This window comes from Stegostoma tigrinum, chromosome 43, assembly GCF_030684315.1.
Source record: "Stegostoma tigrinum isolate sSteTig4 chromosome 43, sSteTig4.hap1, whole genome shotgun sequence".
In the NCBI taxonomy this organism is placed as follows: Eukaryota; Metazoa; Chordata; class Chondrichthyes; order Orectolobiformes; family Stegostomatidae; genus Stegostoma; species Stegostoma tigrinum.
The window spans coordinates 11,427,082-11,441,337 of record NC_081396.1 but is presented as its reverse complement, the minus strand read 5'-3'; the positions used below and the strand labels follow the sequence as shown (position 1 = coordinate 11,441,337).

General features: G+C 42.5%; 1 non-coding gene across 1 annotated transcript; it reads right to left on the bottom strand.

Moving 5' to 3' along the window:
- Positions 1 to 754: 754 nt before the first annotated feature.
- Positions 755 to 827, bottom strand: trnak-uuu (transfer RNA lysine (anticodon UUU)). Its single transcript has one exon. It is a non-coding gene; the product is annotated as a tRNA-Lys (tRNA).
- Positions 828 to 14,256: the final 13,429 nt, after the last annotated feature.

The window sequence follows — 14,256 nt, the reverse complement described above, 5'->3', positions numbered from 1 at the left end:
ACATTGTGACTGACAAATTTGTTCAGTTGTATCAAGATATAATAACCAGTGTTAATAAATGTGGGCTGTTGTCCCATGTGTTTAGATTTGACTAGCATTTGTTAAGGTGCCACAGTAAACATATATTGCACAAGCTGGGGTCTTAAGATTATTTTTTAGAGATTGAAGATTTGTTAATATGCAAAAGAGTGAGTCTTTATGAACAGGTGTCCATCAGTTTGGAAACATAACTAATGGAACACCACTGGCATCTATCCTTGTACTCCAAATATTTATTCACTTTTTTAGAGTAGTGGATAAAATGCAATCTGTCAATATTTATTTGATTATGATATAAATTGGAATGCATGGTTTGATAATGACTTGAGAAATCTGCATGGAAAAATAGATTAGATTCCCTCCTGTGTGGAAACAGGCCCTTTGGCCCAATATGTCCATGCTGCCCCTTGAAGAATCCCACCCAGAACCATCCCCATCCCCCTATAATCTACTCACCCCTGAACACTACGGGCAATTTAGAATGGCCAATCCACCTAGCCTGCACATCTTTGGATTGTGGGAGGAAACCGGAGCACCTGGAGGAAACCCATGCAGACACAGGGTCAATGTGCAAACTCCACACAGACAGTTGCCCAAGGCTGAAATTGAACCTGGGTCTCTGGCACTATGAGGCTGCAGTGCTAACCACTGAGCCACTGTGCCGCCCCAAAGATTCTAAGTATATTTGGCAAGTCTAATCCTGATTTAAAAGCAGTGCCTGAACAGGGACTTGAACCCTGGACCCTCAGATTAAAAGTCTGATGCTCTACCGACTGAGCTATTCAGGCTACATATAGGGTCGATTCAGTTCATTGTAAGAAAGTGTGACATTATTCATGTTGATCCGAAGAATCAAAAAGCAAAGTGGTAATCGTATGGTGAGAAAATCTAAAAAAGAACACCACAGAGGGAGATGAACGCAGCAGGCCAAGCAGCATCTGCAGAGCAGGAAGGCTGACATTTCAGGCCTAGATACTTCTTCAGAAAAATGATTTTTCTGAAGAAGGGTCTAGGCCTGAAATGTCAGCCTTCCTGCTCCTCTAATGCTGCTTGGCCTGCTGTGTTCATCCAGCTCTACAACTTGTTGTCTCAGATTGTCCAGCATCTGCAGTTCCGACTATCTGTCACCACAAAGACAGTGTGTGTTACTGGGCATGGAACACCAAGAGGAGGAAGAACACTCTTTTCAGGTTTTCAAGGATAATAGATATCCAAAAAATAAACTAGGTCAGAAGATACCACACACCCCAATGCACTCATTTAATTATCCTCCATCAGGAACACATCGCAACTGACCACAAGACTCCAGTGACTACTGTGCATCAGAGTGGCACACAAGTCTGCATCAACCCTACAACAACTGCTCACCCAAAATAAAGACCCACTCCCCACCATTACAGGACCAATGTCATGTATTAGATCCCCTGCAGAGACTGTGAGAAACACTGCATCAGACAAACAGAAAGAAAACCAACAACAAGAGTACATGAACACCAATTCGACAAAAAGACATGATCAATACTTAATCAGCTCAATCCACATGGATAAGGAGAACCACCAATTCGACTGGGACAAGACCAAAATCCTGGGACAAGCTAAACAAAGACAGACACGGGAATTCCTAGAAGCCTGGGACTCCATGAAGAAAGCTATTAATAAACAGATACAACTCGACCCCACATATATTCCACAAAGAAGGAAAACCAGAAGTGAGGCAATCCAGCTCAACGGACCCCAGAGTTTAAAAACTAGGTGGGAAAACACGCTGACGCTTCATCAGAGACTGCATTGATGATGTTGCCCAGCATGGGAACGAAATGTCTGCGGAACAACAAACCAGTTCGATGAGCCACAACCTCAAATCACCAACACATTTCAAGACTTCCTCAAATTCACATTGACCACCTCCGACACCTCCCTCCCCTTCCTGGATCTCTCTCTCTCCCAACAAAAATAAATAGAGCTTCCCCAATTTTCCCATCAACCTCCACATACAGCGCATCATCCACCACCAATACTGCCACCTACAATCTGACCCCACCACCAAACAGATATTTCCCTCCCCACCTATATCTGCCTTTCTCTGGGACTGCTTATTCTGTGACTCCGTTGCCAGCTCCACACTCCCCGCCAACCCCACAACACATGATACCTTTCCATGCAAGTGCAGGAGATGCTACATCTGCTCCTAATGTGGCCTGCTCTACATCGATGAGACCAAGCATAGACTCAGAGAACAATTCGTGGAACACCTGCCTTCTGTGTGCTAGAATCGACATCATCTTCTGGTTGCTATGAATTTAACTGCACTCCCCCCAACCCCCTCAACCATTCCCTTGGTGACAAGCCCATCCTGGGCCTTTTCCAGTGCCACAATGAAGCCACATGCAAACTGAAGGAACTGAAATTCATATTCCACCTCAGGAGCCTACAGCCTGATGGCCTGAACATAGAATTCACCAGTTTCAAAATCTCCCCACTCTGGGTTTCTTCTTATGGTCAATCCATCCTCTCATCCCGCCTCCTTGCCCTGACACTACTCCACCATCTTTCCCGCCTATTGCAACCCCCACTTTCCCACTGACAAATCCCCACTACCCTCACCTGCATCCAGCTATCGCCATCCCACCTACCTTACCCCAGTCGCAACCCTTCTCCTTCTATGTATTTCCCAGCTCCCTTCCCATTCCCAAGACTTGATGAAGTGTCCAGGCCCGAAATTTCGAGTCTCCTGCTCCCCTGATGCTGTCTGACCTGCGGGGTCCCTCCAGCTTCACACTGTATTGACAATGAGTGAGATCTATACCATCCAATCATTTCTCAGTCTACACCTAACCGTGCATGACACCCATGGTCTCTTCTTCTTGTTTCTGTGCAGCAAGTTCTAGGAACGATAAGCCCTCTTATAACTCCACTGTAGTAAGTTTGAGATTTTTGGTGAAGAACATAAGAATAAAGGACTGAGGAGCAGAAGTAAGCATTAGATCACTTGACCAGTTAATAAGATGGTGGCTGATCTTACGTCATTTCAGCCAAGCATTTCTGCATGTACCCCATTACACCGAAATCAATTATTTGCCATGAATTTAACTAGCTGAGCATAATTGTAGTTTAAATTCACAGCATCCGTAAAATTCTGTAGATGAGAATTGCATACTCAAAGGTCCATTACAGAATTTCTCCTCACCATGTGCTCACCAAGGTTGGAGGTGTCACGGTTTCCTTTTCTAGCCTTACTGCTCTACCGGTCACAATAAATTTTAAATGTTTTTTGTTTTAAGTAGTAATATAACCAAAGATGTAGGTCTCAGACTAGTCAGGTGCGGTGTTAGGCCCAATTCAGGCAGTTCTATTTAAACGTCAAATATCTGGTCTTGTACGAAAATGAATTTTGTCAAATACAGGTGCAAAGACAATTGAGAAAAAATACACAATAGGCAAACACACGCAAACACACAACACTAAAACACAACGTACGAGCAAATTACTGCTGATGCTGGAATCTGCATTGAAAGCAAACTCCTGGGGGTCACAACAGGTCAAGCAACATTCAGAGTGAGAAAGCAAGCTAATGTTTCCAGTTAGATGACACTTCATCAGAGCTGACGGGAAGTGTGGAGGGGCCACTCTGTGTCCCTCAGATTTCATAGAACGAATTTTGCTGGACTTTAGAAACAACAAGCAGCAGCATATATTGCTGGGAGTTTTATATCGAAGCCAAAACTGCAGGGAGAATTTTGTGCATGTGATAAACAGGAAAAAATAGATATACCAGTACATATATTTCTATCGAAACTCAGTGGGTCTGGCAGCATTTGTCGGAAGGAAGTCGAGTTAATATTTCAAATCTGGCGACTGTTCATCCAAACAAATTCCGTTTCAGATCTTAGGCATCTGCAGTTCTCTGTTCTATTTTGGAAATGCAAAAATTTTGCATACTACAGCATTAATGAATGGCTTGATTCGAAAGGAGCAGAAGGGGTGAAGGCAGATGTGCAGGAGATGGGTCAGCCACAGCTGAAGGCCCTGTCTACCAAAGTTTGGGAGTGTGGAATTCTCGGGCGAGAGAAAATCAGGTCATGTTGCCGTGACCCCACTTGAATTCGACGTTATCTGAACAGACGTTGCGAATCCGGAGGAATGGGGAGAATGCAGTCACTCTCAATTGATCATGTGTTCAGCCACACAGGGATTTTCAAACCTGAAGGATGCAAAATAACCAGAGTCAAAATTGCAGATATTGACTTACATCTTGTTGAAAGTGCATTTATCAAAATACACAAAGGAAGTCAGCGGATAAATAAGAAGAAGACAGGAGAAAGGAAATGACGAACGTGAGCCTTTATAGAAAAACCAAGCAGACTGGATGGGCCGAATGTGGAATTCTGCTCCTACATTTTATCGTCTTGGGAACAGTGGCAGACATTCAAATAAATATTTCACTCCACTCAGCAAAAGCTCATCGTCGTCAACAAAGAGGGTCACATTGAGAAGATGAACCAGCCATGGCTCACAAAGATGTTCAAGGAGTGTGCCGAATCATAAACTACATTCAAAGTGGCCAGACTACAGCTAGCGGGTACATCTTTTTTGTTTGAAGAGGACAATTTCGATTTACTATCGACTTGAGAAGATCCATTTTATTTTCTCAGAGTGTTGTGAGTGTTTAGAACTCTTTCGGCCAGAGGACGGTGGAGGCAAAATCATTCAATATTTGTTGACGTACAGACAGAATTATGAATAGCAAAACAATTAACGGATATCGGGGAGTGGGTGGGAATGTGGCGCTCAGGACACAATCAGGTCAGCCGTAATCATATTAAACGGTCGAGCAGGTTTGAAGGACTGAATGGCCAACTGGTGCACCTTAATCATATGCTCCTCTGCTTGCAACAAACCGTCGTTGCTCGTCTTTGTATGAAATTTCCTGATCCTGCATGTTGCTAAAAGCTTGGTCGGGTGGTCGCTTCGGACTCACGCAGATTTAATAGACAGAAGGGCCCTCTTACATCGTTTTTTTATTGACTCTGCCACAATCCATAACCGAAGTTCTCCGGAAGTACGATAGCTGGTATTATTTTTAAATTGCCAGATGTCATTCAATTGAACAAAAGACAAGATCCAGCGGGAAGAGATCCTGTTTCAGGGAGAAGGAAACAATGTTTCCAAGTCCGCTGGAGTAGTTAAACGGGTGAATATGTTTTCCGTTGTTTACTTTTCTTCACGATCGAGAACCGACCATAGTTTCTGTCTTTTAGTCCAAATTTCCAACCTGCGTTTGTCTTCAAGGAACTGGGAGAGAATCCTTCAAAATTGCTACATTTTCACCGCTGTGTTGCGAACTTAAAGAATTGAATTTAATTGAATCAGTTTTTTGTAACAAGTATTGTTAAATGAGTTTAATGAAAAGTTTATACGTCGCCACTCACAGCCCTTTGGTACGAAAGTACCGAGGTATAATTCTTACTTACAGAATAGAGAAATGAGGAAAATACGTTACTTTGCAGCTGAACACTGTATAAAATAGGCCAGAAAAGAAAACAAGAAACACAGTTAATGAAAAAAAAAGCATAAGCTCTTTCCAAAGGCCCTCATGAGCAGACAGGTCTTGTTTAACTAATTTACTGGAATTCTTTGAGGCCATAATGAACATGCTGGACAACGAGGAACAGGCGGATTGGTGCATCTGGATTTCCAGAAAGCATTCACTGAGGTTGACTACGAAAGGTGACCGCCTAAAATAGAAGTCTACTGTGTTACTGGTGATACATTAGCGTGAATAGAATATTAATTAACTAACAGAAAAGAAACGGTGGGCATAAATGATTCTTTTTGGTTGGTGGTCAGTGGCTAGTGGTATGCCTCAGTGATCAGTGTTGAAATCATAATAGTTTACAATTTACACGGATGACTAGAGTTGGGGATGAAGTGCAGTGTGTTAAAGTTCGCAGATGACACTAACAAGGATGGTACAGCAAAGTGTGTGGAGCACACTGAAAGCATGCAGAGGGATACAGATAGATTAAGTGAGTGTGCAAGGGTCTGGTAAATGTAAGGACATCCAATTAAGTACGAATAACAGCAAAATGAACTGTTATAAAAACGGTGAACAATTCTATCATGTTGCTGTGCAGAGAGACCTGGGTGTGTTTATGCATGAACTGCAACAAGTTTCTTTGCAAGTGCAACAGGCAATTCAGAATATTGCCCTCCATTGCTAGGTGGATCGAGTTTAAAAATAGAGAGGATACGCTGCAGCTGTACAGGATGCTGGAGAAGCCACATCTGGAATATTGTGATCAGAGATAATGGGAACTGCAGATGCTGAAGAATCCTAGATAACAAAGTGTGAAGCAGGATGAACACAGCAGGACAAGCAGCATCTCAGGAGCACAAAAGCTGACGTTTCGGGACTAGACCTTTCATCAGAGAGGGGGATGGGGAGCGGATTCTGAAATAAATAGGGAGAGAGGGGGAGGTGGACCAAAGATGGATCGAGAAGATAGATGGAGAGGACAGTATAGGTGGGGAGGTGGGGAGGGGATAGGTCAGTCCAGAGAGGACGGACAGGTCAAGGAGGCGGGATGAGGTTGGTAGGTGGGAAATGGAGGTGCGGCTTGATGTGGGAGGAGAGGATATTGTGTGCAGGTTTGATCTCCTTAGTTAAGAAAGCATGTTCTGTCAGTGGAGGATGTGCAGGGAAGGGTCACTACACTGATTCCAGAGTTCAGAGCGTTGTCCTGTGAGGAAACATTATGTAGACCGGAACTATAGTCATTGGAATTTGGAAGAAGGAGAGGACATCTCATTGCGTCAAATAAATTTTGAAGGGAATGGTTAGGGTGCAAGGAAAGAACTCGTTTCCACTGGCAAGTGAAACGAGAATGAGGGGGCATAGCCTAAAAGTAAGAGGGAGCACAAACGGAACTGAGGTGAAGAGGATCCTCTTCACCCAAAGGGTAGTGAATCTGTGAAATTCTCTGCCCAGTGATGCAGTTAAGGCTACCTCATTGACCGTTTCTACGGAAATAAAGATGGAGTTTTGAACAGAAAATATTTAAGAGTTTCTGTCAGAAGAAGGGTAGGTGGAGCTGAGTCCAAGAGCGGCATTTTTTTTCCCTTTTTCCTGTGCTCTGAAGTTCTTTGATCAATGCGGAAGATGTTGCCAAGGGAACAGTGTCAGTGTGTCAGAAATAATAAGAACTGCAGATGCTGGAACATCTGAGATAACAAGGTGTAGAGCTGGATGAACACAGCAGGCCAAGCAGCATCAAAGGAGCAAGACAGCACCGTTTCGGGCCTAGACCCTTCATCAGAAATGGGGGAGGGGAAGGATGTTCTGAAATCAATAGGGAGGGGGGAGGCAGATCGAAGATGGATAGAGGAGAAAATAGGTGGAGAGGAGACATACAAGTCAAAGAGGTGGGGATGGAACCAGTAAAGGTGAGTGTACGTGGGGAGGTCGGGAGGAGATAGGTCGATCCACGGAGGATGGACAGGTCAAGGGGGCGGATGAGGTTAGTAGGTAGGAAATGGGGCTGCGGCTTGGGGTGGGAGTCAACTATCTCCTCCTCCCACCTCAAGCTGTCAGTGTGTGGCAATTTGCCGTCGCCAGGGAATCAGAGAGAGGATGGGACCAAAGGCCTTTGCTCGGGAGCAGAGTGGCTGTATACGACCACTGGCGGTTGCAATGGAAATGTATGTGGGTGGGGACACAGGCTGTTGTTAAAGGGTATGAGTGGGTGTGGTGGAGTAGTCAATTGCCGGGATGCAGTGGGCATTTGGGACAACAAACTGATGCTAGGACAACAGAATGGTGTTGGGGCCACCAGCCATTCCTCAGAAACAGTGCGTGCATGTAAGCACAACCCATTGCTGGGGAACTGTTTGAGAGTGAGACCACAGCCCGTTGTTGAATCGTTGCTGGATAGCTGGCTGTTATTAGGAGAAAAGTGGGACCATTGGTCTTTGATAGGAAACAGAGTGGTGTGGGAATGGTGGATGGTGTATAGACCATTGGCAAAGGAACAGATTAAGTGTGGAGATTCTGCAAGTTTTTAAGGGAACAAATTGGGGATGGTGCCACAGGCCATTAGGAGAGGAACTGTGTCGGGAATTGCCACAGTCCCTTGGTAGGGGATAAAGTGACAGTGGGTCCACAGACCATTTCTGGCGGAATAGTATGCACGTGAAACCATCAGCCATTGCCATGAGAAGTGATTGTATGTGGGACAGCTGGCCATTGCTATAAGATATCATTGGGGCTGGGACTAAAGAGTGTTGCAAGGGGAAGAATGTCAGACAAGTGCAACCCGACGGTGCAAACATGAGAACCTGGCAGTAGTCAACTGTACTGAAGAGCAGTGATAATGGGAACTGCAACTGCTGGAGAATCCAACACAACCAAGTGTGGAGCTGGATGAACACAGCAGGCCACGCAGCATCTCAGGAGCACAAAAGCTGACGTTTCGGGCCTCGACCCTTCATCAGAGATGGGGATGGGGAGAGGGGGAGGCAGACCGAAGATGGAGAGAAAAGAGGATAGGTGAAGAGGAGAGTATAGGTGGGGAGATAGGGAGGGGGTAGGTCAGTTCAGGGAAGACGGACAGGTCAAGGAGGTGGGATGAGGTTAGTAGGTAGGAAATGGAGGTGCGGCTTGAGGTGGAAGGGGTGGGTGAGAGGAAGAACTGGTCAGGGAGGCGGAGACAGGCTGGGCTGGTTTTGGGATGCAGTGGGGGGAGGCGACGAACTGGGCTGGTTTTGGGAATCAGTGGGGGAAGCGGAGATTTTGAAGCTTGTGAAGTCCACATTGATACCATTGGGCTTCAGGGTTCCCAAGCGGAATATGAGTTGCGCAGATTGTCTGGCAACAGCCCCCATCATCAGCAGGTGGAAAAGAATCCAGCAGAGGGTGATTGCGAGGGAAATTGTCAACACAACGTCAGTTTTAATTGGAGAGCAAAGAATGTTCAAAAATGTCCTCCTGAGCAAATCTGAGGATTTCACACATTATTACTCCTTATAAGAATTCAATACAGAAAAATTATTGGATAATTGAAATGCCCAAATGTCTCTTCACAATATCTATCATCGACCTGATTTCCTGCCGTATTTATTTGTCTCTGTCCCACACCCATGTATACACTTTCATTCCTTCTATTCTTCACTTTCTGACACTCGCATATACACAGAAACTAGCACACACACACATTCCACAGCACATAGAATGCCAGAAGTAATATAATCTTCAACTACTTGTTTCTTTACTGCAAATAATTCACTGACCCTCTGCCTTCACAGCTATTCTCTCTGTACTTTAAAATATTTAACCTAATCAATACAGTAACCTGGCTCCCTTTTATGTCAATACTGTAACATTCAGGGCCGTGTACCTCTGAACCTTAAATGCCCAGTTGTTATGACTTGGAGGAAATGTTATTAAAACACGATGATATTCTCCCCATGCCTACTTCTTATGGAGTTCAGCTGTATCAGTTTTCTTTTCAGTGAATTTGCAAAAATGAATCAGAATTTTTTTGTCTTCTTCGTGTTTCATGATTATCTTTATTCTTGTATTACGTCCCTCTCTTTTATAATAAGCGTTATTTGATTACTCTCTCCTTATATCTGCAATTTCCATATGCTTAATCCCATCCACTTCTATAATGCCATGAACCATTGCCCGCTGCAGCCGTGAACCTTCCCACGAGCTCTGCGAAGATGTCATGTGTCCCTTTGAAAAGGCTACTCATGAATTTCAACTGTTGGAATGCCACATTATAAGCATATAGTTCTCAGCAAGACTTAACCACACATGGAACTTTTCTGTCGTCATATTTCTACTCACATGTGGCACTGTAAACAAGGTCAACATTCGGTGTCCTAATTTGAAACTTCATCCCTTCGCAGAGGCTTTACGCCCTTTCAATCTCACAAGCGTGCTCCACAACATAAACTCAGATATGCGCCTGTCTGCAATTTGTTCAAATTAATTAATTTCATGTTTAAACTTAATTCCAAAATTATATTTAAGAAACATTTTTTGCAAAAAATAATGCTTTTAATTTTACACAAAGTGTTTCTAAATGAGGTGTTTTCTAATTTTAAGGATCTAATGAAGTCACAGAGAGGATAATGATTTATTAAGTCATCGCCTGATTCAGAACAGGACCTTACAATTTTCGTCCATTCCAGTTAATATTGTTTTTTTTGTTTTTCCATCGTCACCTTCATGGACCCGAACGGAAACGATTGAAAACATGAGAAAAATTTACTCCTGTACGAGATAGATTTTTATGCTAATCATTGTGTAGTAACTGCCCTGAGTCTGAAACGGTGAATCAGTAACTCGATATCGAAAACAAATGTCTGACAGAAACAGGCACAAGGAGAATTAGAACCATTAATTTCCATAATTAGATCAGGAAAGGGCGAGAAGATGCGTGCGTGCACGAACGTGAGTATGTGCGTGTCTGTGTGTGTGTGTGTGTGTGTGTGTGTGTGTGTGAACGAGAGAGCAAGGGAGAGAGGGAGACTTAAACAGATGACGAGAGACAGAGAAAAATGATGAGACAGTGTGAGGGATCGTAGTGTGAACAATAAGATGAACTTGACTGAACTGAAGTGGTGCAATATCTCTGACAGCCAGACTGAATTTCGAAATGTAACCTGGGCGTCTTTTCTTGAACATGATCATAAAGCGATATAGCATTTAAACGGAACGATATCTTTAGAAACTCATCAAATTTGATACAAATGAAAAATAAGCATGTTACATTAAGGATGTAATATTTTTTCATTGTTTTATGAAATTTGCAATCAGGGTCTTTGGACATTTTAAGGCATGCTTCAACTCCTCCCTGAACTTACTCTGGGTCCCAGCATAAATAAATGGATTGATGCATGAACACAAAATCTGAAGCATGATTCCGATTTCTTCCAAAATAAAGTTCGATTCACTGGGACTGGTTCCGGAGAAATAACTAACTCCCGCAATCCTGACGTACAAGAAAGTTATCAGAACCCAAATCCATAAGAGTATGAAGCTACCTGAGATGGCGAACAGTAATACAATAGACTTTCTGCGGTTCTCCATCTCTGGATCTCGCTTATTCTCTATATTGTTCTGGCCCCGTAGTCTGCTGCGAGCTTTACTAGCCACCAGAATGTGTCTGACAGTACGAGCATTGAGCAGTAGAATCAGCGTGAATGAGAGACAAGGCGTTAAAATACGAAGAATAAGGTCATATGCAACCCAAGCTGATGATGTATAAAATATTAATTTTACACTGCAAAACCAGGGTGTATGGTTCATTATGTACAATGGTTCATATATGAAATACAGAAAGGAACATATAAAGCAGCTCACTATAAAAACCGTTCCAACAACGTATGCCGCGGTCCTCTCTGTACAATATTTTTCTTTCAGTTTCTGGCAACAAATAGCTATATATCTATCAAAAGTAAAAGCCACAGTTAGCCAGGCAGAGCTGCCTAATGTTACAATGGTAAAAACAGCACGGAGACTACATAACGGTGTAATGGAAAGGAAACTGACCGGGAAGTAAATGCCAACAATCCTGTTTAAGATCACGGCAGCAAAAATAACTAGAAGATCTGATACTGCCATGGAAACCAGGTACCGAGTGACGCATTTAGAGAGACCGCATTTTCCTTGGCACAGAACTCCAATGTCCACCACGTTAGCTGCAACACACACAGAATACAAATAGTGAGCGCACAAAAATGAAGGAAAGAATACACCTGCATATTTGCGGGAGTGGGAGGGGTGTTGGTGGTCTAGAGATGTGGCGAACTGGTAGTTAGAGCAACAAAAACTAACCTGCCTATTCAAAGGAAGATTAATTTTGCAAGCTTTTCAGTAGTTTTCGTGTTTAATCTGTGATACTGATTTGAAAACTATCATTATCGTGACCTGCACGGTATCCCTACTAATAGTGGTCATTCTCATTAACTATCAGCTGGACATCGAAAAGGTGAAGTAAAATAATAACATGAAGCTTATTAAAAATGAAGAATGTTCGAACATTTTGTTGAAAGGATTAAAGAAAGACTGAAATTTAAATCTGATTTAATTCCGATAAGAAGCTCAAGCACCCTCCTTTGACTCACAAAGCTAAAATCATTAATTTATGGAACGTATGGCAGTGAACTTGTTCGAAAGTGCATTCAAACAGACAGAGGCGAGTGGTTCATTTGCAGGTTCTCTTTTGGCAGTCAAAATTGTCAAGAATCCTTTATAATTCTAGGGGCAAACTTGAGAATCACGAGCCATTTTTTTGTGCAAAGCTGAACCATAGGAGGTGGCAGATTGTGAGGTCCGAATCAGACAAGTTAACTTCCTCATTGACCAACAGCAGAAACACTGTGACTGAGCATAATAACTTTTTTTAAAAATCGTACTATGAATTGAATGGAGCAACATTTAATAGTTGAATAATTTCAAATGTGGTTTATTTGCAAAACCGCTTTGACAAACAAATAACACAGTGGGCCCCCACTGCGATAGCATGTGGAAACCTATCCATTTTATCATGGAAAAGATATCAATAAAACAATATTTCAATATGCTGACAGTCTATAAGAAAAGATGCAATTTGTGGTGGAAATTGTTGTTGGCCAAAAGCGCACAGTTCCGTTAACGTGAACGCATTAATTATACACAGCATGTGAAGAAACAATGCCCAGAGAGTTGAAGTCAAGTTGTTAAAGGGTAAACTTATTACACTAACAAGAAAAAAAGATTGGAAATGTGTACATTGAAAATAAAAACTGTTCCAGTGGAATTGGAAAACGTGTCAGCTCAATGAGGTGTATGTACCAACATTTTTTTTCTAAAAGGTACGTTTTCGCTTGAAGATGAAACAAGTATAGTTGATAAATGGGAGTAGAGTCAGCTAAACTAATCAGTTACTAACTGCTGTCTCTTACCTGGAACACCAATTGCTGCGAGGATAGGGTAGTAAATGGCAGACACAAGGCCCTTTGGTATTCCATGCATTTCTTCCGAAATGTGAGCAATACGTGGGAGTTTTATAATACTTAAAATTAACCTCAGCCACCAGGGACATCATTGCAGTGTTTTTCAGCATGAATAATTTTATTTGAGACAAACATTTTCATAAAGTTGCTGCCAGTCTCATATTTATACTTTGCAAGAATGCATTTTGCTTTTTATAACACAGATATGCATTTATGTTGGAGGCCCATTCACCATTCTATGAAACCTGTTATGTTTCATTAATGTAATAGAAAGAACATTGGAAACAACCCCAAGTTTCAAGTGGCATTTGTTAACGAGAAAACAACGGCGTTAAGCAACTCACAGCCAAGTGGTTAGAGCATGATTTACAACGAACCAGGATATTCGGTTCCTCAATTAAAGATGGTTTTTGCTGACACCTGAAATTGCGAATGCACACTCATCCAAGACGAGGCATGAACACCCCTCCATTTCTGCACTGTCACGTGGAATTTCAATGATGACACCCAAAAGAGGCACGATGTCGCCGCCAAGAATTTGTGCTGTCACAGGGCCAGTAATCCAAAACCTTAACTTGATTCTCTGTCTGCAACGGTTCAAATCACACCGTGACAAATAGTCATATTTGAATTAATTAAAAATCCAAAGCTGAAAGCCATCGAATTATCAATTAAATTTTACAAACAAAATTTATTCCCTCTACCCTTTCGAAACGAAATATATGTTTTTTTTTCCTGCCCGTATATTTTTGTATGCATTCATTAGCACAGTGTGTCTGTCTTTCTTGTGGCAAACTGGTTGTCACGGTTTCCAGTGTTATACCCAAGATATAATTAACGCGTTGTTTCTTGGACAATATGAATCAATGACCCATGCATAGTTCTGAAAGATATGATGCCCTCGGGCACCTTCTCGTTCTTTTTTCCCCCTTTATCATTCCCTATAATGTAATTGTGTACAATCAGTTATTAAGCGAGTGATACAGTTTTTACAATCACAATTTCTATCAATTTCCAAATCACACCTTTCACCAATGCTGAATGAGCAATCATACTCTTGTTTCATAAAACGGCTTGTAAGCTCGAACTAATACCATTACATCAGTTTCCAAGATGGATGAATGGAACATGAAACATAAAACATAATTCATGGCAGTGCAGTACAGGCCCTTCGACCCTCGATGTTGTGCCGAGCTGTGAAACCAATCTGAAGCC